The sequence below is a fragment of the Dendrobates tinctorius genome, unplaced genomic scaffold (genome assembly GCF_039654945.1).
Source record: "Dendrobates tinctorius isolate UK_male_01 unplaced genomic scaffold, ASM3965494v1 ptg000122l, whole genome shotgun sequence".
NCBI lineage: Eukaryota > Metazoa > Chordata > Amphibia > Anura > Dendrobatidae > Dendrobates > Dendrobates tinctorius.
In genome coordinates, this window is record NW_027361790.1 from 6,073,781 (window position 1) to 6,097,945 (window position 24,165).

A 24,165-nucleotide genomic window follows, 5' to 3' on the forward strand; every position below is an offset into this window, starting at 1 on the left:
CTGTTGTGCAAATGGAATAGACAAGAGATGAAAATTATTGGCAATTATCAAAACACCCTCAATAAAGGACTGTTCTGCAGGTGGGGTCCACAGACCACATCTCAGCACCAATGCTTTCTGGCTGATTTTTTGGTCACTTTTGAATGTTGGTTGTGCTTTCACACTCATGGTAGCATGAGATGGACTCTACAACCCACACAAGTGGCTCAGGTAGTGCAGCTCATCCAGGATGGCACATCAATGCGAGCTGTGGCAAGAAGGTTTGCTGTGTCTGTCAGCGTAGTGTCCAGAGGCTGGAGGCGCTATCAGAAGACAGGCCAGTACACCAGGAGACATTAAGGGTGCCGTAGGAGGGCAACAACCCAGCAGCAGGACCACTACCTGAGCCTTTGTGCAAGGAGGAACAGGAGGAGCACTGCCAGAGCCCTGCAAAATGACCTCCAGCAGGCCACAAATGTGCATGTGTCATGTGGTTAGAATCAAACTCCATGAGGATTGTCTGAGTGCCCGACGTCCACAGATGGGGGTTCTGCTCACGGCCCAACACCGTGCGACCCTCCAAAGAAATGCCACTCCACACCATTACTGACCCACCACCAAATCGGTCATGCTGAAGGATGTTGCAGTAAGCAGATCACTCTCCATGGCATCTCCAGACTCTATCACATCTGTCACATGTGCTCAGTGTGAATCTGCTTTCATCCGTGAAGAGCACAGGGCACCAGTGGTGAATTTGCCAATCCTGGTGTTCTATGGCAAATGCCAAGCGTCCTGCACGGTGTTGGGCTGTGAGCACAACCCCCATCTGTAGATGTTGGGCACTCAGACCATCCTCATGGAGTCTGTTTCTAACCATTTATGCAGACACATGCACATTTGTGGCCTGCTAGAGGTCATTTTGCAGGGCTCTGGAGTGCTCTTCCTGTTCCTCCTTGCGCAAAGGCTGAGGTAGCGCTCCGGCTGCTGGGTTGTTGCCCTCCTATGACCCCCTCCATGTCTCCTGGCGTATGGGCCTGTCTCCTGCTAGAGCCTCAAGCCTCTGGACACTACGCTGACAGACACAGCAAACCTTCTTGCCACAGCTCGCATTGATGTGCCATCCTGGATGAGCTGCACTGCCTGAGCCACTTGTGTGGGTTGTAGAGTCCATCTCATGCTACCACGAGTGTGAAAGCACAACCAACATTCAAAAGTGACCAAAACATCAGCCAGAAAGCATTGGTACTGAGATGTGGTCTGTGGTCCCCACTTGCAGAACCACTCCTTTAATGAGGGTGCCTTGATAATTGCCAATAATTTCCATCTGTTGTCTATTCCATTTGCACAACATCATGTGAAATTGATTGTCAATCAGTGTTGCTTCCTAAGTGGACAGTTTGATTTCACAGAATTTTGATTTACTTGGAGTTATATTCTGTTGTTTAAGTGTTCCCTTTATTTTTTGGAGCAGTGTATATGTCCTCCATCCTGGTATATATGTCTCTTATCCTGGGCCCTATCCTGGTAGATGTCCCTTATCCTGAGCCCCATCCTGGTATATGTTGCTTATCCTGGGCTTCATCCTGGTATATATATCCCCATCCTGGTATATGTCCCCCATTCTGCCACTGTTCTTTGATGTATAGAAAAAAAATAAACCATTATACTCACTAGAGGGCCTACATAAAAGTCATGGGGTGCCATAGAAAAAGTATAATGCACCTGCATAGTAATCCTTAAAGTTTAATTCACAGCCCATATTCATCCAAGTACTATAGTGCACAGCTCATAGTCATCAGGTGCGCCGAACGTCTGTGGAGAAAATCCAATCTACACGAAGATTTCATCCATTTTAAGTTTATGCTTAGAACATACAACACTGCCCTTCACCTCTCCAAACAAACCTATTTCAACACCCTCATCATCTCACTGTCCAATAACCCGAAACGTCTCTTTGACACTTTTCATTCTCTACTCAATCCAAGAGTACAGGCCCCAACCACTGAGCTCCGAGCTGACGATCTGGCCAATTACTTCAAAGAAAAAATTGACCAGATCCGACAGGAAATTATCTCCAAATCCCCTCATACCATGCACTGTCCTCCCTCCCCCACTGCATCTAACTCACTCTCTGATTTTGAACCAGTCACAGAAGAAGAAGTAAGCAGGCTCCTTGCATCTTCTCGCCCAACTACTTGCACCAGTGACCCATTTCCGTCACATCTCCTCCAGTCCCTTTCCCCTGCTGTCACCCCTCACCTAACTAAAATATTTAACCTCTCTCTCTCTTCTGGTATTTTTCCCTCCTCATTTAAGCATGCCATCATACATCCACTACTTAAAAAACCATCCCTCGACCAAAACTGTGCCGCTAACTATAGACCTGTCTCTAATCTTCCCTTCATCTCTAAACTCCTGGAACGCCTGGTCCACTCCCGTCTTATCCGCTATCTCTCAGAAAACTCTGTTCTCGACCCTCTCCAATCCAGTTTCCGCTCTTTACACTCCACTGAAACTGCCCTCACTAAAGTCTCTAATGATCTGCTAACAGCTAAATCAAATGGTCATTACTCCATGCTAATTCTCTTGGATCTCTCTGCAGCATTCGACACTGTGGATCATCAGCTCCTCCTCACTATGCTCCATTCCATTGGCCTCAAGGACACCGTTCTCTCCTGGTTCTCCTCCTATCTCTCCGACCGCTCCTTTACTGTTTCTTTTGCCGGTTCCTCCTCCTCTCACCTTCCCCTTACTGTTGGGGTTCCTCAAGGATCGGTTCTAGGCCCCCTCCTCTTCTCCTTGTACACTGCCCCTATTGGTCAAACAATCAGTAGATTTGGTTTCCAGTACCATCTCTATGCTGATGACACCCAATTATACGCTTCTTCTCCTGACATCACGCCAGCCTTTCTAGAAAACACTGGCGATTGTCTAAACGCTGTGTCTAATATCATGTCCTCACTATATCTGAAACTGAACCTGTCAAAGACTGAACTCCTTGTGTTTCCTCCCGCTACTAATGTACCTACACCCGACATTGCCATTTCCGTCTGTGGTTCCACTATTACTCCCCAGCAACATGCCCGCTGTCTTGGGGTCATACTTGATTCCGAGCTTTCCTTTGCCCCCCACATTCGATCACTGGCTCGCTCTTGTCATCTGCACCTCAAAAACATTTCTAGAATTCGACCTTTTCTTACTTTTGACTCTGCAAAAACTCTTACTGTTTCTCTTATTCATTCTCGTCTCGACTATTGTAACTCTCTTCTAATCGGTCTCCCTCTTACAAAACTCTCCCCTCTCCAATCTGTCTTGAATGCTGCAGCCAGGATCATATTCCTCACCAATCGTTACACCGATGCCTCTACCTTGTGCCAGTCATTACACTGGCTACCCATCCACTCCAGAATTCAGTATAAACTTATTACCCTCACCCACAAAGCCCTCCATGGCTCAGCACCACCCTACATCTCCTCCCTTGTTTCAGTATACCACCCTACCCGCGCCCTCCGTTCTGCTGATGACCTGAGGTTAGTATCCTCAATAGTCAGAACCTCCCACTCCCGTCTCCAAGACTTTACACGTGCCGCGCCAATTCTTTGGAATGCACTTCCCAGGTCAATACGATTAGTCCCCAATCCCCACAATTTTAAGCGTGTCCTGAAAACGCATTTATTCAGACTGGCCTATCGCCTCAACACATTAACCTAACCTATCCCTGTGTGGCAGAGCCAAAAATTTTACCATAACCAGGTTCCCAGCATCATGTTCCCACATGCTTTATGCATCCATTAGCCCTCTGTGTCTGTACTGTTACACAGTTAACATTATGGCTGGTCCATACAATCAGGGCAATTGTTACCACCCACCTTTCGTGTCTACCTCTTTCCTCATAGACTGTAAGCTTGCGAGCAGGGCCCTCACTCCTCTTGGTATTTGTTATAATCTACTGTATGTGATTATTGTTATGCTGTAATGTCTATTGTCTGTACAAATCCCCTCCGAAATGTAAAGTGCTGCGGAATATGTCGGCGCTATAAAAATAAAATTTATTATTATTATTATTTATTATCCATATAGTATAATGCACAGCCCATAGTCATCTATGTAGTATAATGCACAGCTCAGTCATACATGTGGTATAATGAAGAAACTATAGTCATCCATGTAATACAATAAACATCTCATAATAATCCACGTAGTATAATGCGGAATCTATAGTCATCCATGTAAAACAATACACAGCCCATATTAATCCATTTATTATAATGTACAACCCATAGTCCTCCATATAGCATAATGCACAGACCATATCCTTCATATAATATAATGTACAGCCCATAGTCCTCCATACATTATAATGCACAGCCCCTAGTCATACATGTGTAAGGGGGTGAAGTGCAGGAAGAACCGAGAGAGTTGCCTCCTCTGCTCCATGCCCGGAACCATTGAGCAGGGCAGCAGGTTCCCCAGGGGACAGAAAAGCAACCTTTTCAGCAGCCAGGAACAGGAAGGGAGGAGAGCTGAGAGCGGGAAAAGTGCGCGGGTTTTCCTCAGAGCAGCGCAGACAGGAGACAGGGGAGGACGCTGACACAGACCGGGAGAGAGATCTCCGATACAACAGCCAGAGACAGAGAGACCTCGCACAAAGACTGCAGACCGTGAGTACATGAAGCTGGGTACTGCAGTGTCAGGAAGGTTGCGCTCTCATCCCTGTGATAAGACTCTCCCCTACAAACAGACTGCATTCTGTGCTAAGACTTTTCCCTGCAAAGAGACTACGCTCTGTGCTAAGACTTTTCCCTGCAAAGAGACTGCGCTCTGTGGTAAGACTGTCTCCTGCAAAGAGACTGCGCCCAGTGACAGGGCTGTGACCCGCTTAGAGAGACTGTACCACGTACGAAGTTCCGGTGACCCTTGTGTTAATGCAGAGCCCCTGATTCCAGTGAGAAAGCATCACTGCGGAGTTGGAGAAAAGGACTTGGAGCATAGGGGATATCGTTTGACTCATACCCCCCTGGCTCCCGCAGTAACCCCTCATATCTCGGCTGGACATTGTTAAAGGCATAGGATACAGAGTACTTCAGATGACAAGCGCTGCTGGTGATTCAGCGCCAACGTGTGAGAAGAGTGACCCTTCAATCAAGACCCCTTCAGACTGATAAGTTCCTCCATAGGAAAACTACCCTTTATACTGTTTAACACTGTTTATGCTTTTTGTCTGCTTGCTTAACTCGTTCTCATAATATTCATATTTGCACTGTTAATTTTGTCAGTGTTATCCCCTGTAAATAAACCTCCCTTAAACTGTTGGTCCGTCTGTTCCATGGTGACAAACTCATCTCCTGCACTTTATTACACATGTACACAGCCCATAGTCATACATGTAGTATAATGCACAGCCCATACATGTTATATAATGCACAGCCCATAGTCATCCATGTAGTATAGTGCACAACCTATAGTTATCCATGTAATACAATAGACAGCCCATAGTAATCCATGTAGTATAATACACAGCCCATAGTCCTCCATATAGTTTAATGCACAGCCCATAATCAAACATGTTATATAATGCACAGCCCATAGTCATCCATATAATGGTATGGCCACATTGTACTCGGTAATTTAAAACAAATAAATGCTCACCTTCCCTCTGCTCCCCCGCTGAGCGGTATCCTCTTCTGAAGCCGGCAGCTGACTTCAGAGCGCAAGAAACAGAAGCACATGATGTCACTGCCATGCGCCCCCAGTCACATGCACACCGAGGTCAGCTGATGGCCTCTGATTGGCCAGCAGAGTGTATTGCTGCGCATGGACCCTATGGGTCTGTGTGAGACAATACACATCAGCTGAACTATTTGCTGAAGTCGGTGGGCCCCTCAGATGCCAAGCCCCCGCTGCGACCGTGGTAGTTATGCCACTTTTGAGTACTTGTCAATCTCTATCAATACCTCGCAGGGAAGAACACTGTGACTCATTCTCTGTAGAGTTCCATGCCAACATGGCCTATAGATGTAGAACTTAAATCTTGAGCTGCCCCGTGCCTTTTGCTTGGAGCAATAGCTGCTATCTAAATGTTACACTTGTCCTTAAATGCCATATTGACAATGTTATGTTAATCCGATTAATTCTAACCTTGATGATATCCTAGACCTTGCATGATAGGAACATATTGTAATCTCTGAGCTTCAAAGTATATTATTGGCTGACAAAAACGTAACCATTGGGCATGAAGATACTGTAGATATTCTGAAAGCACTGACTACATTTCCTGAAGATGTCAATCATAGTAACACACAGCTTATTTTAAGGTGCTTGGATGGTATGCACCTTGCCATTCATCAACTTGATCCACTGTCTTGTTAATCTCCAAGAACGAATAAATTGCTCATACTCATGTAATAAACTTGCTGATTTAAAAATCACATAAAGCAGTTTAGATACCTGCTTAAGCAAAAGATACACCTCTTAAAATTACAGAAGAAAGCATGTAATTATCATCAGTGGGGAATGTTTCGTCTGTGACTTCAATCCATAGGGCGCCTTTATAACTGATGCTTTACCGGGACTGAAGACATGTACATTGATTAAATGCAGTGTCTACAAAAGATGTCTAACCCTTGGGCGAGGACTTGCTTTACGGCAAGGCAGTGAGTAATGGCTCTATACCCATATACCCATAATATTTGTGATATACATTCAGCATATACATATATGATAGTACCTTCTTACATACAGTGGGGCAAAAAAGTATTTAGTCAGTCAGCAATAGTGCAAGTTCCACCACTTAAAAAGATGAGAGGCGTCTGTAATTTACATCATAGGTAGACCTCAACTATGGGAGACAAACTGAGAAAAAAAAATCCAGAAAATCACATTGTCTGTTTTTTTTCATTTTATTTGCATATTATGGTGGAAAATAAGTATTTGGTCAGAAACAAAATTTCATCTCAAATACTTTGTGATATATCCTTTGTTGGCAATGACAGAGGTCAAACGTTTTCTGTAAGTCTTCACAAGGTTGCCACACACTGTTGTTGGTATGTTGGCCCATTCCTCCATGCAGATCTCCTCTAGAGCAGTGATGTTTTTGGCTTTTCGCTTGGCAAGATGGACTTTCAACTCCCTCCAAAGGTTTTCTATAGGGTTGAGATCTGGAGACTGGCTAGGCCACTCCAGGACCTTGAAATGCTTCTTACGAAGCCACTCCTTCGTTGCCCTGGCGGTGTGCTTTGGATCATTGTCATGTTGAAAGACCCAGCCACGTTTCATCTTCAATGCCCTTGCTGATGGAAGGAGGTTTGCACTCAAAATCACACGATACATGGCCCCATTCATTCTTTCATGTACCCGGATCAGTCGTCCTGGCCCCTTTGCAGAGAAACAGCCCCAAAGCATGATGTTTCCACCACCATGCTTTACAGTAGGTATGGTGTTTGATGGATGCAACTCAGTATTCTTTTTCCTCCAAACACGACAAGTTGTGTTTCTACCAAACAGTTCCAGTTTGGTTTCATCAGACCATAGGACATTCTCCCAAAACTCCTCTGGATCATCCAAATGCTCTCTAGCAAACTTCAGACGGGCCCGGACATGTACAGGCTTAAGCAGTGGGACACATCTGGCACTGCAGGATCTGAGTCCATGGTGGCGTAGTGTGTTACTTATGGTAGGCCTTGTTACATTGGTCCCAGCTCTCTGCAGTTCATTCACTAGGTCCCCCCGCGTGGTTCTGGGATTTTTGCTCACCGTTCTTGTGATCATTCTGACCCCACGGGGTGGGATTTTGCGTGGAGCACCAGATCGAGGGAGATTATCAGTGGTCTTGTATGTCTTCCATTTTCTAATTATTGCTCCCACAGTTGATTTCTTCACTCCAAGCTGGTTGGCTATTGCAGATTCAGTCTTCCCAGCCTGGTGCAGGGCTACATTTTTGTTTCTGGTGTCCTTTGACAGCTCTTTGGTCTTCACCATAGTGGAGTTTGGAGTCAGACTGTTTGAGGGTGTGCACAGGTGTCTTTTTATACTGATAACAAGTTTAAACAGGTGCCATTACTACAGGTAATGAGTGGAGGAAAGAGGAGACTCTTAAAGAAGAAGTTACAGGTCTGTGAGAGCCAGAAATCTTGATTGCTTGTTTCTGACCAAATACTTATTTTCCACCATAATATGCAAATAAAATGAAAAAAAAACAGACAATGTGATTTTCTGGATTTTTTTTTCTCAGTTTGTCTCCCATAGTTGAGGTCTACCTATGATGTAAATTACAGACACCTCTCATCTTTTTAAGTGGTGGAACTTGCACTATTGCTGACTGACTAAATACTTTTTTGCCCCACTGTACATGTTTATGTCCCCATAGGCCCCAGTTGGGAAATGGACCAGAGTGACTTCTTTGCTTTATTTCATTCAGTTGGAAGGTTCTCGCTCCTGCCGTAGAGCTGTATCTAATCTGGACTAAATTGGCTTTTTTGGTGCAACCTTAAAGGGAATCTGTCATCAATGTTTTTGCCTATCAGCTGCGGCCACCGGCATCAGGAGCTTATCTACAGCATTCTGTAATGCTGTAGATAAGCCCCCGATGTTACCTGAAAGAGAAGAAAAATGAGTTAGATTATACTCACCCAGGGGCGTTTCAGGTCTGGTTCGGGTCTGAAGGGAGTCGTGGCCCGGTCCGGCGCCTCCCATCTTGCAGCGATGATGTCCTCTTCATTCCTGCAGCTCCGGTGCAGGCACACTGCTCTGCCCTGTTGAGGGCAGAGCAGATTACTGCAGTGCACAGGCGCCGGAAGAGGTCCTGCGCCTGCGCACTGCAGGACTCTGCTCTGCCCTCAACAGGGCAGAGCAGTGTGCCTGCGCCGGAGCCGCGACAGCCAGGAATGAAGAGAACGTCATCGCTGCAAGGTGGGAGGCGCCAGACTGGACCGTGACTCCCTCCGGACCCGAACCAGACCCGGAACGCCCCTGGGTGAGTATAATCTAACTCATTTTTCTTCTCTTTCAAGTAACATCGGGGGCTTAGCTACAGCATTACAGAATGCTGTAGATAAGCCCTTGATGCCGGTGGCCACAGCTGATAGGCAAAAAATTTGATGACAGATTCCCTTTAAACCCAGCAACCCTTCAGGCTTGTTCACATGACCGTAATTTTGGTAAGAGTGTTGAAAAATACAGACGATACGGAATTTGTATGTGAAAAAATCACTGTACTGTATGCACTAGTTTCTTCCATAACTTGGATGAGGCTCATTCAATCAAAATTGGATGCCGTGTAAAGACATAGTACAACGTCCGATTTTACAGATACAGGTGCTTCTCATAAAATTAGAATATCATCAAAAAGTTAATTTATTTCACTTTTTCAATACAAAAAGTGAAACTCATATATTCTATATAGTCATTACACAGTGATCTATTTCAAGTGTTTACTTCTGTTAATGGTGATGATTTTGGCTTACAGCCACTGAAAACCCAAAAGTCATTATCTCAGTAAATTAGAATATTTATGACACCAGCTTGAAAAAGTGATCTTAAAATCTGAAATGTTGGCCTACTGAAATGTATGTTCAGTAAATGCACTCAATACTTGGTCGGGGCTCCTTTTGCATCAATTACTGCATCAATGCGGCATGGCATTGCAATTCTGTAAATGGTGTTGTAAATGATTAAAAGATGCTGCTTTTAAAAAATGAATTGCACAACAAAGACAAGAGAGAAAAAAGTCATCCTACTTTTATGAATGAATCTGTGAGAATTTTTTTTTCATAGTGTATGAAAGTGTATGGGTTTTTGTAGCATTTAGTATATGGGGTTTTTGTAGCATTTTTTTACTCAGCATATTTGATGTCTAAAATATGGAGACTTTTAGCGTACCGGTCAGTCACTGAGATTTTTGAAATCTTATGAACACGCTTGGTTTATTTTTCACCTGGATTTTGAGACCTCCTGCATTTTGCCAAGATGCAGCATTTCGAATCCTTCAATGTGTTTGCAACTCCTTTCACCCATTCCAATGTATTGGTAAAAAAAAATGAAGCAGAAAAGCTATAAAAACACAGAAAAAGTCTTATTTTGGTGCAGAAAAAAACAATGCAGATGGCAAAAACTAACAAGCTCAGTGACTGACTGCAGCAGGGATGGGAGCGGTCAGCATGACATCACAATGGCAACCAAAACACTAAACTGGAGCAGCATTGGAGCGTCGGCATTGAACACGGGGACAGTCAGTTCCATGCTCCGCTCATTATGTTATTTATATAAAAGCCACTGGGGTCAACGTAATGTAGAAGGCCAACTTTAATTTGTGATGTAAATCTATCTGTAGTGGCATAGTCAGACAAAAAAATCAATTGAGAATTTATGCCTGGGCCTTATAAAAGATGGCAGAGCAACAGTTATATAAAAAAATGGTGAAAAACAGCATAAACAAATAGTTGTTGGAAACTTTTCCGTATAAACTCAAAGCTGTAATCAATGTGCTCCTGCTAAAAAAAATAGAAGAAGCATGAATAGTTCTCCATTCAATGATTTATTAATGATTGTATAGAATGCTAATTTGTTAGTGATTGTATCTGGCACTTTAGATTTTCCTTTTACAGCAATTAACTGAACAAAAAGTTAATTAGACTATTAATTACCTTTAGTAAATTAGTGGAGGGTGAGCTAAAGACACTGTATAGGAACAATATAGTATCATTTACCCGTATCATAGAGCTGAGTCCATATAATCACAACAGCAGAATCTTTAGGAAAATGAGGAGGTGGGCGGTTTTCGATGAGCTCCTATCTCTGATACAATCTTTTCCCGTTGCCTCATTTGCATGCTGTCTGAGAGCTGTATTTGATTATCCTACATAAGGGTATGATTAACCAAGCAAAACCGTGCCATACTTCCCACTAATATAGTGCGTTCATTAGAGCTGCATTACCAGTTTCAGGGTATGTCTCATGCCTTTCTCAACCTCTGAACAGCAGTTTAGATGATGCCATATGGTCACATATTTCCTTGTATATTGCATAAGCGGAACATACTGTACAATGAAATGTGTTGTTTTTTTTTTTTTTTACAATTTACACCCAGTTTAAATCAGGCATACAGTACATAATGCCAAAAATCAATACAAATAATCATTACTATGTTTTTTCAGCATTTTATGAAGCCAAATTAGAAATTACGAACATTTGCTTCTTGTTAATGAATTAATTCATGACATTTAGAGGTAATCATGTATATATGGGTTCTGGTTTATAAGTAGTTATGTATAAATGAGTTCTGATTTAGAGGTAATCAAGTATATATATGGGTTCTGATTTAGAGGTAGTTATACCATATTTTGCGGATTATAAGACGTTCCGGATTATAAGACGCACCCCAAATTTTACATAGAAAAATAGGTAAAAAACTTTTTTTTTAATAAAATGGTGGTGCTTGTTATAATCCATGCACCTTATTGCTTACCAGGGGTGGTGTCTGCGGTGAAGCAGGTCCCAGGGTCGCTGTTGGAGGAGGCAAGAGTGGAGCGTTGCTGCAGGTCGCAGGCTTGGGTAAGGCCTGTTTCACACTTCAGTTTTTCGACGTCAGTCAAAATGCGCCAAATTTTGAAAATGGCCGATCCGCTATTTTTTTGGCGGATCCGCGTTTTTTTCCCATTGAATTACATTAGTGGCGGATTTTGGCGGATGGTCGTCCGTTACGTCCGCTATTTGGCAGATCCGACAGATTTCTGGCTGATTCTTTCTGAGGTGGACGGATTTTGTAACGTTTTTTGTCTGCGTCAAAATGGCCATTTAGTGGAATCCGCCGGTGGAATCCACTTTTTCACACTGAGCAAGCTCAGAAAAAGATACTTTTCCAGACAGTCCAAGAACTATATAAGGTGGGCTAATTGGGCCCAGACATGCAGTACCAGCATCAAGACGGAAGAGAGAAGATACCAGACACAGCCTGCCAGCCAGCAAGCATCTGCCAGCATCAAGAGGCCTGCCACCACAAGCCAGCACCTGCCAACAGCAAGTCAGGACCAAGAGGCCTGCCACCACCGAGCCAGGACCGAGAGGCCTGCCAGTGCCGAGCCAGGACTGAGAGGCCTGCTAGTGCCAGCACCAACAGCCTGCCAGCAAAGACGCCTGCAAGTGTGAGTATAACCTATGTGTGTGTGTACTACCTGTTTGTGTACTACGTGTGTGTGTGTACTACCAGTGTGTGTGTGTGTGTGTGTGTGTGTGTGAGTGTGAGTGTGTGTGTGTGTGTGGCCTCCCGGTGTTGCATGTCTGTGTGTGTGTGTATTTTTATTATGCATTTTTTTTCCATAGTTTACTTGTTTTTTTGTTGTTGCATGTGTACTGCATTTTATTATCATATTAATGTAATTTTATTTGAATATTTCAAATTGTGCTGTGATTATGTGTTATGTGTGTATTGTATGTGGTGTGACTGGTATTGTATGTGGTGTGACTGTAGTATATGTTCAGCAATTTATTTTTTTTCATGTACTGTGGTATTTAAAATAAAGAGCATAGTAGCTCCTATGTGTAAAAAAAAAAAAAAGAAAACAAAAAAATTATAATAAATAAAAACTGTCTCCAAAAAATGTCCGTAGTATCATTGTAAAACCATGTCACATTAAAGGGGTTGCCTGGGCTTTTCATATAATCTCAGTGCATATCTGGGCTGCAGAATGCTGACAATAAGTAATTTACCTTCTGTGACCAGTTTGCAGAGTTTGCTAGATATCATCTCTTGCTTGTAAGAAAAACGTCCAGGGGGTGTGTGTTCTGGCATTGAAATGAGAACTGGTCGGTTCCTCCTCACTAGTTTCACTTTCCACAGATCACTGTTCAGCATGTGTCTGGGGGAGGAGCAGCTGGGTGGTCCTGCTCTCTGCACTGAGGCCACTGGAGGGGGAGAATTTGTTACTGTGTGAGGAGGGATAGGCTTGTTCATGTGGTCGGGGAGGGCCTGTAGCTATGGAGGGTGGGGTTGTTGCTACAGACGGCATGTTTTTAGTAGAGTAGGAGGAAATGACCAGTTCTCATTTCAATGCCAGAGCACACACCCCCTGGACGTTTTTCTTGCAAGCAAGAGATGATATCTAGCAAACCCTGCAAACTGGCCACAGAAGGTAAATTACTTATTGTCAGCATTCTGCAGCCCAGATATGCACTGAGATTATGTGAAAAGCCTGGACAACCCCTTTAAGTGTGGGTATACGTGCAATACCTAACAAGGTCACGTTAAGTGTGGGTATACGTACAATACCTAAACAAGGTTACGTTAAGTGTGGGTATACGTGCAATACCTAAACAAGGTCACGTTAAGTGTGGGTATACGTACAATACCTAAACAAGGTCACGTTAAGTGTGGGTATACGTGCAATACCTAAACAAGGTCACGTTAAGTGTGGGTATACGTGCAATACCTAAACAAGGTCATGTAAAGTTTCGGTATACATGCAATACCTAAACAAGGTCACGTTAAGTTTGGGTATACGTGCAATACCTACACAAGGTCACGTTAAGTTTGGGTATGCGTGCAATACCTAAACAAGGTCACGTTAAGTGTGGGTATACGTGCAATACCTAAACAAGGTCACGTAAAGTTTCGGTATACGTGCAATACCTAAACAAGGTCACGTTAAGTTTGGGTATACGTACAATACCTAAACAAGGTCACGTTAAGTGTGGGTATACGTTCACTGATAGATTGTGAGTTAACTCTGCAGCAGGGAATTGCACATGCAATACCAAAACCAGGTCACTTTAAAGTTTGCATATACGCTCACTGATAGATTCTCAGTTAACTCTGAAGCAGGGAATTACACACATGCAATACCAAAACCAGGTCACTTTAAAGTGTGGGTATACATACAATACCAAGGTTTTTTTTTTAAAGGGCAACACGAGGTGTAGGGTTGGGAAGGTTGCGCATTGCGCATATCAACATTCAATTTTTGGGGGTTGTTTTTCAATCAAAATATATCTGACCTTTTTTTATTATATTTTGCATAACACCTTTTTTTATTATATTTTGCATAACAAGTATGTTTATACTTGCAGATCCTTTCAGAAAGGACCGGCAAACCATACCTTAGCAGACGCGCCAGTACGCAGCAGACCGGTAAGCTAGACTGCAGCAGACCCAGAGAAAATACTTCAATTTTCCCAGTAAGTATAAAGGCCTGAAAGCTTTTGTTATCCTTTGTATAGTAGCTTAACAAGTGTCATTATACTTGCAGATCCGTTCAGGAAGGACCCGCAAGCCAGGTCGCAGCAGACCCGCAAGCTAGACCGCAGCAGACCCAGAGAAAATACTTCAATTTTCCCAGTAAGTATAAAGGCCTGAAAACTTTTGTTATCCTTTGTACAGTAGCTTAACAAGTGTCATTATACTTGCAGATCTGTTCAGGAAGGACCCGCAAAGCAGGCCGCAGCAGACCCACAAGCTAGACCGCAGCAGACCCAGAGAAAATACTTCAATTTTCCCAGTAAATATAAAGGCCTGTCAGCTTTTGTTATCCTTTGTATAGTAGCTTAACAAGTGTCTTTATACTTGAATATCTGTTCAGGAAGGACCCGCAAACCAAGCCGCAGCAGACCCGCCAGGCCGCAGCAGACCTGCAAGCTAGACCACAGCAGACCCAGAGAAAATACTTCAATTTTCCCAGTAAGTATAAAGGCCTGAAAGCTTTTGTTATCCTTTGTATAGTAGCTTAAAAAGTGTCTTTATACTTGCAGATCCATTCAGGAAGGACCCGCAAACCAGGCCGCAGCAGACCCGCAAGCTAGACCGCAGCAGACCCAGAGAAAATACTTCAATTTTCCCAGTAAGAATAAAGGCCTGAAAGCTTTTGTTATCCTTTGTATATTAGCTTAACAAGTGTCTTTATACTTGCAGATCCATTCAGGAAGGACCTGCAAAGCAGGCCGCAGCAGACCCGCCAGGCCGCAGCAGACCCGCAAGCTAGACTGCAGCAGACCCAGAGAAAAAACTTCAATTTTCCCAGTAAGTATAAAGGCCTGAAAGCTTTTGCTATCCTTTGTATAGTAGCTTAACAAGTGTCTTTATACTTGCAGATCCGTTGAGGAAATGTGACACCCCAGAGTCCAGTTGTCACAGTGACATTACCTCCCTCTAATGGGTAAAGTCATGCTTGGAGGCAGAAAGGGACCCCCATGCCAGGTAACAGATTAAAAATCACAATTCCTACTACAGGCCAGAAAAGGGAGATGCCTTATAAATTCTGGTCAGCAGAGGGGGTTGGTGAGTCAGCTAGAAATCAGCTGAGGGGGTTGTCATGGAAACGAAGCAGCTGTGAGCTGTGAGGAAAAATGACAGTTAAACATGAGGACGTGAGGTAAAAGGATCTTTCTGGAAGATCCTGTCAGTTCAAGACAGGCAGCTGATCTGACAAGAGGAAAAGTACACGAGCAGAGATAAGAGGCTCTGGGAAAGCTAAAATACTGCATATAGCAGACCCCTGAGCGAAGCGCTAATAAGGAGAAAAGGGATGTCAGAGACCTAGGCTGACAGGAGCTGTACGCCCTGATAGCCGAATCTGAAAGAACAGGGGATTGTAAATTCCTGTGCACATTGATCATCTGAGTGCACGGCAGCGGATACGGAGCCCGGGGCCAACGGTGAAGAGAACGGTACCTGTGGAATATGCTCACGCTGACAGCCATACAGGTTAGTGAAACCATCATGAATAGAGGGTCGCAGCATAGTTATATACAGCGGAGACCCACACACATAACGCAGAAAGGAAGGTCCTAAATCCCCACCTGGCAAGGTGGATCCCCTGAATGCCTCCAGGTGAGCCGGACTCATTCCATCACCTGTATGTAGTACTCCGGACTGCAACCTATTACCAGTAAAAGGTAAAGAAACTGCACCTCTCTGTGTCTCTCATTTATCTGCACCCCAACGTTTACAGCCATTTTTACTATTTATTTAACATCTTTGCCCTGGGACTACAGCCCTACCTGTGGAGGGCTACAACATCATAGCTGCGCCCAACATCCATCCCAGAGAAACAACACCGCAGCGCTGGTCACCTTTGACTACAATACCACAGGTGGCGTCACGTATTTCACCATCTAATAACTTTAATCTTCATTTTTACCACATAAATACCACACAACTTTCCCCTATTTTTATTACTGGACGCCTCTGGGCCACGGACCGGGTCGCCGCCACCGTGACACCGTCTCCCATTGAAGTTGACAGGCCCGGTACCGAGTACCCCCAGGCCCCGCGGGGCACTCCAGAAGGACCCGCAAACCAGGCCGCAGCAGACCCGCCAGGCCGCAGCAGACCCACAAACCAGGCCGCAGCAATAATGTCTTCTCCTGGTAGCTCCCCTTCACATCATCAGCGAACTGATGTAATATAAATAATGGGGGTTTTTTACTCTTATTTTACACGTTTTTTTTAAGACAGCAGATAACTTCTGGGTTGAACATGATAAATCAAAATATCATGGAACTCAGAAGTTATATGTAGAGGATGAATTCAGAGTCAAACCAGGCGCCGAGACATATTTTTTTCAGTCAGTTGTCCAGCAAATGGAAGATTTAAATCCTCACCTACAGATGCATGTGATGCAAGCATGTCACAATGCTCTAGTGACTGCAGTATCCCAGGCCTCCCAATCTACCCATGCACCTATTCCATCACCTTCTCATTCCACCGTCCATCCTCCCTCCGTCCATCATTCCACCGTCTATCCTCCCTCCGTCCATCATTCCACCGTCCATCCTCCCACCATCCTTCCTTCCACTGTCCATCCTTCCACCGTCCATCCTCCCACCACTCCTTCTCCTTTCTCTAATTCCCCATTCCATTCTTCACAGTACCTACCTTCCCCACTGCATTATACCCCAATGACCTCACTGTACCCACCCCCAGCCACACCTTCAATGTTCCCACAAACCTCCTCTGTCCATCAACTCCCGTCCCAACCTCATGTTTTAAACCCCCCTCCACTTCTGATCCTCACCAACCTTGTTCCCAGTCCCCCCCCCTCGATGTGGTCAACGATGTTAACCCCTCCGATGATATCTCCACCCAACAATACCAGCATCTGTAAATTTGTTAAAAATTTTCATAAAAACAAAAATATTTTTTGCTTCAAAACAATTTTATTGTGTGGTTTAATTTTTTTCTTTAGTGTTCAGGAAAAAAAAAACACCAGTGGTGTTGAGGTTAAATACACAACACTTGGGTAAAGGTAAAAAAAGGTTAAACGTACACCGGTGGTGTACAGGTATATACACAACACTTGGGTAAAGGTAATACACAACACTTGGGTAAAGGTAAAAAAAGGTTCAAGGTATACCGGTGGTGTACAGGTATATACACAACACTTGGGTAAAGGTAATACACAACACTTGGGTAAAGGTAAAAAAAAGGTTCAAGGTACACCGGTGGTGTAAATGGAAAAAACACCCCACTTTTATTACACAAAACTGGTGCATAGGTACCATAACTCTGAAACAAAAAAGGAAAAATTACAAAAGTTTTTCTTATACAAAAAAGGAACCTTGGTATAAAATTACCAAAAAAAAAAAAAATTATACTTTGTCATTTTGCCAGTCAACTCTTCCTTCTGGTGACACATAATAATCAGCAAATGTGTCCCTCATTCTTGTCACTGACAGTACTCCGAACACTTGTCTGGTGATAATCCCACAAGGTGGTTTCACAAACATTTTCTTCCATGGAAACAGGTTCCTTTGAAATTACAAAATTGTGCAGGATGACACATGCCTTCACCACCTCATCCACAGTCTCAGTTTTCATTTTTATGGCAGTTAACAGCACTCTCTATTTTGATGTTAAAATCACAAAAGCGCACTCCACCACTCTTCGCGCTCTTGTCAAAAAATTTTTTTGTGTGTGTCAATCCATGACTTCCATATGGCTTCAGAAGATGTTTTGACAGTTGAAATGCATCGTCACCAACACATACAAATGGCATTGGTGGGCCTGTTGTTCCAGGGAGTGGTCTTGGAGGTGGGAATTCAAAATTGTCTACATACAAATGACGGCCCATTGCGGACATCTTGAATACCTGAGAATCATTGGATCGACCATATGCACCAATGTCGACCCCAATAAATTTGCATTTTGAGTCTGCAATGGCCATCAGTACAATTGAGTAGGATTTCTTATAGTTGAAAAATTCAGATCCGGATCCAATGGGTTTCACAATCCTTATGTGCTTCCCATCCACTGCACCAACACAATTCGGAAACTGCCAGATTTCTTGAAAGTTGTCAGCAATCTCCAGCCATCTTTCCTGTGTTGGCTGTGGGATGTACTCCTCGTGTAGACAATCCCACAATGCCTGGCAGGTCTGTTGGACTATTCCAGATATTGTAGATATCCCAAGCCGGAACTGGTAATGGAGGGAGGTGAAGGATTCTCCAGTTGCCAGGAATCTGTTAAAAAAGGGTAGAAAATAAAATTAATACAAACTACAAGCAATAACATGACAATAAAAGTCTTCAGAATCAGAAAACTTTATAAAAAAAGATAACTTACCGAAGGGTCACCATCAAACGCTCCGCCCGTGATATCGAAAAGCGCAAGTAGGTGTCTCTTCTCTGGATTTGCGCTCCGACACGCTCCACCAAAATTTCAAACAGGTCGTGTCTCATCCGCACATAATTGAAGAACTAGTCCGGATTATCCCTCAATTCTCTCCTCCGCCCCCCAGCACCTCCTCCCTCCCCACTCATCTCAGCTGAAGACTTTGCCTCATTTTTCAAGCAGAAAATTGATAACATCAGGGACAGTTTTGGTCAACAACCCCCAGAGCCCTTCCTCCCGACTTCCCAGCCCTCCACCTTCAAAACCAACTTCTCCACCATTACAGAAGATCGACTCTCCACTCTACTCTCAAGATCACATCTCACCACCTGTGCACTCGACCCGATCCCATCCCACTTCATCCCAAACCTCACCACAGTCTTCATCCCAACCCTAACCCATCTCTTCAACCTATCACTAACAACTGGTGTTTTCCCCTCAAGCTTTAAACATGCCTCCATCACACCTATCCTCAAAAAGCCCTCTCTTGACCCATCCTCTGTATCTAGCTATCGCCCTATATCACTTCTCCATATGCCTCCAAGCTACTGGAACAACACGTCTACCTTGAACTGTCCTCCCATCTCTCTTCTTGCTCCCTCTTCGACCGCTTACAATCTGGCTTCCGGTCACACCACTCCACTGAAACAGCCCTTACTAAGGTCACCAATGACCTCTTAACTGCCAAGAGCAAGCGACACTACTCTGTCCTCCTCCTCCTGGACCTGTCGGCTGCCTTTGACACAGTGGACCATTCCCTATTATTACAGACCCTCTCATCCCTCAGCATCACAGACTTGGCCCTCTCCTGGATCTCATCATACCTAACAGACCGGACATTCAGCGTCTCCCACTCACACACCACCTCCTCACCTCGCCCCCTATCTGTCGGAGTCCCACAAGGTTCAGTCCTTGGGCCCCTGCTGTTCTCTATTTACACCTTTGGCCTGGGACAGCTCATAGAATCTCATGGCTTTCAGTATCATCTTTATGCTGATGACACACAGATCTACATCTCTGGACCAGATATCACCTCCCTACTAACCAGAATCCCTCAATGTCTGTCCACTATTTCATCCTTCTTCTCCACTAGATATCTGAAACTCAACATGGACAAAACAGAATTCATCATCTTTCCCCCATCTCACGCGACCCCCCCTACGAACCTATCAATTACAGTAAATGACTGCCCACTCTCCCCAGTCCCACAAGCTCGCTGCCTCGGAGTAATCCTTGACGCTGATCTCTCCTTCAAACCACATATCCAAACCCTTTCCACTTCATGCCGACTTCAACTCAAAAATATTTCACGCATCCGTTCATTCCTCACCCAAGAATCTGCAAAAACCCTAGTCCATGCCCTCATCATCTCTCGCCTTGACTACTGCAACCTCATGCTCTGTGGCCTCCCCTCAAACACTCTCGCACCCCTCCAATCTATTCTAAACTCTGCTGCCCGACCAATCCACCTGTCCCCCCGCTATTCCCCAGCTTCTCCCCTCTGTCAATCCCTTCACTGGCTCCCAATTGCCCAGAGACTCCATTACAAAACCCTAACCATGACATACAAAGCCATCCACAACTTGTCTCCTCCATACATCTGTGACCTCGTCTCCCGGTACTTTCCTGCACGCAACCTCCGATCCTCACAAGATCTCCTTCTCTACTCCCCTCTTATCTCCTCTTCCCACAATCGCATACAAGATTTCTCTCGCGCATCACCCCTACTCTGGAACTCTCTACCACATCATATCAGACTCTCACCTACCATCGAAACCTTCAAAAAGAGCCTGAAGACCCACCTCTTCCGACAAGCCTATAACCTGCAGTAACCACCGATCGACCAAACCGCTGCACGACCAGCTCTACCCTCGCCTACTGTATTACCACCCATCCCTTGAAGATTGTGAGCCCTCGCGGGCAGGGTCCTCTCTCCTCCTGTACCAGTTATGACTTGTATTGTTTAAGATTATTGTACTTGTTTTTATGTATACCCCTCCTCACATGTAAAGCGCCATGGAATAAATGGCGCTATAACAATAAATAATAATAATAATAATAATAATTCCAGATAAAGTGTAGAAGAAACTCCAAGGGTCAATCTCTGTGCATTTATAGGATAAATCCACTGCCGTCTTTTCCTTCTCAGACGCAGGATTCGCAGTCTTGTTTCCTCCCCCTGCTGAGCAAGAATTGCCAAACGATTGCACTCAAAATCAAAATCCACACAGATGCTATTAATATTCGCTATTATTCCTTCCATCTCTGCCACTAGCTCTACAACCTTTCAAAGATATTGTGTTAAAACACCCTAGATATATTTTTCCCCTAGTTTCCAGGATCCAGTCACGTTTGGGAGCAGTTTCCAAGAGCCAATCATATTTGGGAGCATCCCATTTTGAAGGTGTGGAAAAACGTATCCATCAGAAAACAGACCCAACAGATGGCAAAAATGGATGCCAGCGGATGGTACGGATCTGTTTTTTGACGGATCGGTATAAAAATCAGTACAGTGGATCCGTAAAAAAACGGATCCGTATCATCCGCTGGCATTGGTTTTGCCACATTTATAGCGGATCCGTCAATCTGCCAAGATGTCGGATCTTGACTGACGTTGAAAAACTGAAGTGTGAAACAGGCCTTAGGAGAAGTTCGGATGTACAGCGCATCCGGTGCTGCTGTGGGTGTCGGGTGTCTCCGGTGTTGTGGGGGGGCTCTGCTGACATTTTGTGAAAGGCCAGAGTCCGAGATCTTGATGCCAAGATCGCCATCTGGGCATGCACCACCCCCGGCAGCCATTTTCCTGGAGTTTACTGCATAGGAAACCATGGACCTGCGGGGTCTCTGGCCTCTCTCAAAATGTTGGCAGAGCCCCCGCAGCAGCACCGGACACCCACAGCAGCAGTGGACACTCACAGCAGCGCCGGACACCCGGAGCCGCGTGCCGCACATTCGAACACCCCCTCATTCCAGCCTGCGGCCTGCAGCACCTCTCCACTCTTTCCTCATCCAGCCGCGACCCTGGGATCCTGCTCCACCACAGCTGGTAAGGTATATCCGCATTATAAGACGCACCCCCATTTTCCCCCAAATTTGGGGGAAACAAAGTGCGTCTTATAATACAAAAATACGGTGTATATATATGTTCTGATTTTGAGGTAGTACTAGTCATGTATAAATGGGTTCTGATTTAGGGCTCATGCAGATGAACGTATAAATCAGACGTGTGCTATCTGATTTTTAAACGGACAGCACACTGACCCATGTTATTTATTAGGTGATGTTCAGATGAATGATTCATTTCTGGGTCTGACTGTCCATGAGAAAAGAATCGCACCAAGCACTACTTTCTTCTATGTCTCAGATGAGACTCACCCATTCAAGTCTAAGGGTGTGAGACAAAAACTGGATCCATCATGGTGAATTTTTACGGATACACTTCAATTATAAAGCTTGGACACTGTATATGATCATTTTCCCTTTAATATACTTGCAAAAAAACAGATTGCAAACAGATATCACACGGATGTCACAAAGATGTAAAAAATGGACACACAGATGGTACATGGATGAAAATCTGCTGAAAATTAGAAAAAAATCATCCAAGTTTTTTGAATGAAAATTGGACAATTCTTCATTTGCTCGTATGCAGGTACCCATCGAGGTAGTCATAGTTATGTATGCATGTCTCATTTAGACTTAGTAATGTATGTATAGATTCTCAATTAGATTTAGTCATGTATGTATGCGATTCTCATGTAGATGTAGTCATGTATGTACAGATTCTCATTTAGATGTAGTCATGTATGTACAGATTCTCATTTAGATGTAGTCATGTATGTATGCATTTCTCATGTAGATGTAGTCATGTATGTACAGATTCTCATTAAGATGTAGTCATGTATGTATAGATTCTCATTTAGATGTAATACAGGAAAGATGTATATCTTTGTACTGTGTTAGCCAGTAGATAGAAAAATATTCAGAATTGAGAGTCCTCAGTGGTTGATACCTTTTAATGGCTAACTGAAAAGATGGTAATACATTGCAAGCTTTCAGACTACATATAGATGTAGTCATGTATGTATGCGTTTCTCATTTAGACATAGGTTTGTACGGGTTTTGAGTTAGATGTAGTCATGTATTTATAGGTTCTCATCTAGGTATGAGATGTAATTTAGACATAGGTATATAAGGGTTCTGATTTAGACGGAGTCATGTAATCATGTATGAATGAAGTGTAATTTAGGCAGTCGGGTATGTATGGGTTCTCATTTACACCTATTCATGCATATATGTACAGATTCTCATTAAGAGTTAGTAATGTATTCTGTGGGTTCTCATTTGCAGGTAACGCGGTGTCTAGTTTGGACGTGCTCATGTAGTGTATGAATTCTCAGTCAATACAGTCAGCAAATTGCATATTCCACTCCCTGTGGAGTATAACCACGGCAGAGTGTGTAGACTACCCTACGTCATAATGACACATTTATTCCTCTCCACTGGCAGAAGGGAAGACGCTCACCGCCCCCATAATGTAGGGCACAGATATTTCCCAGCAGAGACAGGGCAATCTGGATCTCTAATGCAAGTTACATATTCCACATATTTACAGAGGAACACCAAATGCACACAAGCAACCTGAATAACCTGTAGAACAATGGCCCAGGACTGAAAAAAAAAGCCATTATACCAACACATTACTAATTCCATGGTGTAGTACAGGAGAAAGCAGACGTGGAAAGGTGATATGCCAAATCTGAACACACATCATGTAACAAGAGGAGAAAAATAAGCTCAAGCTGATTACCTGAGAAATGCTGGGATTCCTATTCACGTCTTGCTTTTTTAATCTTTTTTTTAGAAGTATGAATGGATACACTAGAGTGTTTCACTGACGTTTGACATGTTTTGTAGGAGGAGTGGGCTGACAATGATCTTACTGAAGGATTGGGAGGGGATAAGAGCGGTTTGAGCTGGTCCTGCAGATGCTGGCTCGCTTACCGTGATTCATAGCAGATTTCTCACTTATGCCCAGGGCGGCCAACCCAACCCAGCCCTTCCTCATACGTAATGTACCAAATAAGACATCTGCGCTGCATGATAGAAAAAGCTGACCAATGCAGCCAAAAATGTCAAATATGTAGATATACATATAGAATATTTATTCTACATAGTGATGCGCAAAGAATACATTCAGTTCAGATTCTGTACAATTATCTTAACCAGACTCCACAGCCTAGAAATCCAAAAAAGAAGAACATGTAAACACCAAGCAGTTATTGGGCAGCTGCTCCTGAACCTATAACCCCAGTATATACTCCCCAATACATAAAGAATTACCAAGAACATCAGTAATATACTGTTTCTAGCACCTGTCAAACAGAGAAATATCCAAATCTCTGATTATTTTGAGAAAGCAAACCTGTAACAGCAAACTGAAAAACAGAAAAAACTCTATTACTTCTTTACTATAAGGCACATACTGTATATTCTATCACCTTACTTTTGCTGCTTTGGCATAAGTGCCAGCACTGGTTACCACCAACTCCATAGCATGTATTAACAGATACAATGCCTTTCGGGTTCTT

General features: G+C 43.8%; 1 protein-coding gene across 1 annotated transcript in view; it reads right to left on the bottom strand.

Moving 5' to 3' along the window:
- SLC16A7 (solute carrier family 16 member 7) overlaps window positions 1–23,792 on the bottom strand; it is a 210,254-nt gene extending 186,462 nt beyond the window's left edge. Inside the window, exon 1 of the mRNA XM_073541523.1 lies at window positions 23,385–23,792. The gene's annotated coding sequence lies outside the window, so the exon portion shown is untranslated. The remainder of the gene's footprint in view (window positions 1–23,384) is intronic.
- Window positions 23,793–24,165: the final 373 nt, after the last annotated feature.